We start from the raw sequence: 5055 nt of genomic DNA, 5'->3' as shown, positions 1-5055 counted from the left end.
TAGCGAAGTTTTGAGCCATCTGAGCTTGATCTTGGAAAAACTCAGGATACTGTGGCGCAACTGGGCACTCGAAGACATGGTGTGCAGGACTCGCACACAACACGCACACCTGCATGGCAGGAGAGGGACCCAACAACAACTGATCTAATTTCTGGGACAGTTGGTCTACCTTGTTGCTCAACTCAAGGTTCATCCCTAACTCGAAAGTACCTGCCTTCTTAATGCTATCTTGTGCAGGTGCAGCCCTATCGAACCGTGAGGCTATCGCATGGTGCATCGAATTCTCGCTCAATGTCTAAAAAAGCGACCATGCTTCATCCTCATTTTTTAGCATAAATGTGCCCCCACACGCGGCATCGACCATCTGACAGTTCTTTTCAGTAAGACCGTCATAGAAATATTGCACCAGTTGCCAGCGAGACACCTGGTGGTGGGGACACTTGTGGAGAATATCTTTCAATCTCTCCCAAGACTCATGAAACTATTCTCCCTCAATTTGAGAAAAACTGGTTATCGCTTTACGAAACTGGTTCGTCTTACCAATTGGGAAATATTTCTTTAAAAATTCTCTTTGCATATGTTCCCAAGTGGTAATTTGAACTGTATCTAATGATTTTAACCAACTCTTCACTTTGTCCTTCAGAAAGAAGGGGAACAGGGTCAACCTCATCGCATCATCTCCAAAGTTGTTGATTCGCACTGTCGAGCAAATCTCTAGAAATTCATTGAGATGACGATATGGGTCTTCATTGCTAAGGCCATAAAATAAAGGTAGCATTTGGATAACACTGACCTTTATCTCAAAATGGTTTGCTCCTACATCAGGTCTTGTGATGCAGGAGGCGGAAGTGTAAGTGTTGGGCATGAAATACTCCCTAAGAGGACGAGTAATCTGCTGATTCTCAGCCATGGTTGCAGATCTCTGGGCTCTCCTAAGAAGGGACTAAGGGTCCTCAATCGGCTCTACCAGCTCGGGGTCAAGCGAGCGTCGCCCTTGCATACACCTCAAAGTAGACCGGTGTAGCTCATGTCCTAATTTTGGGTTTTCTACCTAACTAACGCACTAAGCGGCCAAACCACGCAAACCACAAAGCGAGTAAACTAAAAACAACAAAACTAAACAAACACTACGCAGTTGCACACAGCAAAGATTATGCAAAAGAAATATGAAATCTAAGTGTATGGTACCAATCATACACAATCACCTCTAAGGGGATCTTAGTAGGTAGGTTGTGCAGAAAAGTAAGCTCATCTCTACGATATGCACATACGTGGTTCTAAACCTAAATGCAAACAAACACTAGGCAATAAAATGAATACTAGTATTACGCCGTTCCCCGGCAATGGCACCAAAAATTTGATGTCTTCTTTTAAATCATTGTAATTTTGAAAAGATTTTTATATGTAAAACATGTGAAAACCAGACATCAAATAATAAAAACTGGTTCTCACTAGTGGATGAGACCGGGTCGAACTCAGGGAACGAGAATATGTCGTATTCAAACACACAAATCTAAACTATTCTTTATTGCCGAATTATTAAATGGAAAATGTTTGAGAAAAGTAAAAACAACTAACTATTACAACAAATGAATACCCTTCACAGAGGGCGTAAAAAGCAATATTTACAAACTCAATTAAATGCCTAAATGCTAAAATAAAAGAAAAAATCTTCTATCTTCATGTACTTCGTGTCATATATGCACTTCAGCTCCACTCCTGTGCAATCCTGCACAAGTCAAAAGAACATGAGCAGTACACGAGAAAGAAGTAGAAATTATACTAAACAGAATATACTAATTAACTAATTGCTAAAACTAAAAAAACTAAAAGATAACATGAAAGAAATCTACAATACAAACAAAGATATATTAAATGCTAATGATTTCAAATCAGTTAACTAATCTAATTACAAAGCAATTAACAACGAACTAATTACTTAACTAATTTGAGTAAAACAGTTAGCAACAACAATTTCAACAATGAAAAATCACAGTTAACTCAGCAAGCATACTTTGAATTTCAAGCATCCAAATCACAGTGAAAATCAAACTCTCAAGTTGCAAACATCCACCGAAATTTCAAATGAATGTAATCTGTCTTACTTAGGGAACTTCAGCCAACTATAGGATTTCACTATTCATAACCGGCTGGAATAAATCCAGTTCTTCAATCAATGTTGAAATTCAATCACAATCTGAAGCTCAAACAATACAAAGATCAACTACAGTAACTTCAACAGATGGCTATCAGAAATCAGTAACAGCCAGCAGAGATCTGTAAAACACAACATTCAATTGAATTTCAAACAATCGATCACTGAGAAAAACAATCAGAAAAAAAAAATCAGTCACCGGAAAAGCATTTCAGTAGTCAAACTGATTCAAAATCAATATCTCTCACATCATATTGAATCCAATCATTCGATCAAAATTTTTTCAATACTCATTTGAATTTTAAACAACAATCACATTTACCAGAAACAACAATAGAATCAATTGGAAATAGCATCCGTGAAATGAATTTTACGGTGGCTCAAAAATGAAACCACCGGATTCACATCTTCACGATAAACGTGAAATTATCCAGTTAAAGCAGAGGATTTTGGCAGAAGGATGCCGGATATCAGTTAACACGATTCCAATCTTTGAATGATAAAAGCCACAGTGATTTCCAAAGAGATCAGACCTTCAATGGAAATCCACACCTCAACATCGTAAAAAAAAATATTCCGACGAAGATTCAGCCGATTTTTGGAATTACTTTGATCAGCAATCCGATGTCATCAAATTAAAGTTCAAACAGTTTAAATTAGGAATCAATGGGAAATAACAATTCCAAACATCTAATCGATCAAACTCAGCTAGTCGATCGATTAGATTTGAATTATTAAGTTACCAGAATTCCATTAATAATCGATCAGATGATCGATTATCCTTTTTTTCTGAACTGGCTCTCAATTAGATGATCCAGATGATAATTGATCATCTACAGTAGTAAAAAATCTGATGCAATTGAGTTTCATTTGATGAAAAACACACAGACGATCATATTTCAAAACATTATCCTCTGCTAATGCTGATGATTTTTTAATGCTATTTACGATGCAGAAAAAAAAATTACTGTTGAAACTGAACTATGCAATACAGAATGCGTATGAAATGAATCTTACAATACAAGTTGATAATTTCTGAATTCTAAAACACAGAATCAAATGAAAATTAATCCACGATTTTATTTTATTTTGATTTTAAGTAACATGTTTAACTAATCTAATGAGAAATAAAAGAAAGAAGACAAATAGAAGAAGAAGAGGAAGAAGCTGAAGATCTTACCGTGAACTTGAAGGGTTAGGAGAGAAGTGGACTCTTCCCGTATTCCATTGTCGTAGCTGGATGCCTCCACTGGATTGAGGAAGAAGAGAGAACAAGGGAGAAGGAGAAGAAAGGGTAAGAAAAGGTGGAGGGGAAGGGTTAGAAGAGGGAAAAGGCATACGAGGGAAGACAATTTGAAATTGCCCCTACGTATCATATTTATAATTTTGAAGTTTTGTCCATAAGTCCATCTTTTTTTTAAAATTACATTTCAACTCTCTTCAAAAAGTTATTTACAAAACTACTCAAAATGACTATGTTTTAGAAATTGTAAAACTAAGTCTATTTTAACTCTAATTTTTTTATGATTTTCAAAAACTAAACTACTACAATTATGTCAAACACTAAAATATGCATCAAAATGTAAAATAACAGTAATTTTCATGCATTTTCTATTCTTATATTATTTTAGCACATTTACTTGAAACTAACATAAAATTGGGTTTTTAAATCATTTTCTCATGAAATCATGCATATTTTTATATGAAATATCCCTAAAATATATGCATGATCAGTTACTTATTCTCATTATTTATTTATTTGCTATTTTTTTATCTCATCCGTATTTGTACATTAATACTTTGATCCCTGCATTGTCAGTAACTTTTATATATGTTCTGCACTTATTATATATTCATTGTGCATATAGCCATTGCTGCCTTCTTAACTGCTGCACATCTATTGTACATGTTTACTTGCCTCTTCACTTTACTATTTCACATCATTTGTAATGTTTACACTATCATAGTTGTATCTCTATTGTGTTTAACACTTCCATCATCATGATTCATCCTTAGCTTACACTGCATTTGCTTTATCATCTGATAGCTTCAGCATGACGTCTTTTGAATGAGATTTAGTATAGTGCCTTAGTGCATCTCCTGCACAATATCCACCATTTGAGTTTTTCACAGCACATCAGGATGCATATCACAATACTTATATATATATATATATTATACTGATAGCTGCATATGGGCATTTAGGCATTTTCCTATGCATTCCATTCAGGCTTTTGGCATCAAATTGTGCATTTCTATTGTAATCTATACATAATCGTAGGTGTATTAGCGTTAATGTGAGATTTCTAATTTCTCTTCTATATGTTGTATTTCTTGTGCTAACTCATACTTGCAGGAAAAGTCTGGAAGATGCCAATCCTTTTAATTCTCTTCTTCTATTTTCTGTCATTTCACTTTACGTCGGAAATGTAATAATCAAATGTAAATTTGGAATAATATTTACTTTTACTGCCTAGATTAAGATGTATATCATATAGTTTCTTTCTATAACATCCTGATTAAGTGAATCATGCATTTTATTTGAAAATCACCATGGATGAACATGAATGGCACGTGCACCCGCTATTAGGGAGTTAGTAAACTCGGAGGATTCTGTATTTTTGGCCCTAGTCAGAATACGAACGAATCCTAGATCTACTATCTTCTCATTAGCCACATTGAGCCTACACTATTAGGCTATCTTCAAAATCACATCATATTTCCATTTTGCAAAATATTGTGAAATTAAATCAATTAAATCCTAAACATGTTCACGACCATAGTCGGAATATGTAAAGAGCTTACTTTGATTTAATACGCATTTTCCAACAAATTCCTCAAAAAAATTTCTGGATATCTTTATTAAAGTGCATTCATCCATTCAAATCATTTGCATCATG

At 34.7% G+C, this 5055-nt stretch overlaps 1 non-coding gene across 1 annotated transcript; it reads left to right on the top strand.

The window, feature by feature from the left end:
* The first annotated feature begins 422 nt into the window (after nt 1–422).
* LOC149849057 (small nucleolar RNA R71) lies at nt 423–528 on the top strand. The gene has a single exon (XR_016426552.1). It is a non-coding gene; the product is annotated as a small nucleolar RNA R71 (small nucleolar RNA).
* The last annotated feature ends 4527 nt before the right edge of the window (nt 529–5055 follow it).

This window comes from Nuphar pumila, chromosome 1 (genome assembly GCF_984573655.1).
Source record: "Nuphar pumila chromosome 1, dmNupPumi1.hap1.1, whole genome shotgun sequence".
Lineage (NCBI taxonomy): Eukaryota > Viridiplantae > Streptophyta > Magnoliopsida > Nymphaeales > Nymphaeaceae > Nuphar > Nuphar pumila.
This window is presented reverse-complemented; position numbering and strand designations above follow the sequence as displayed.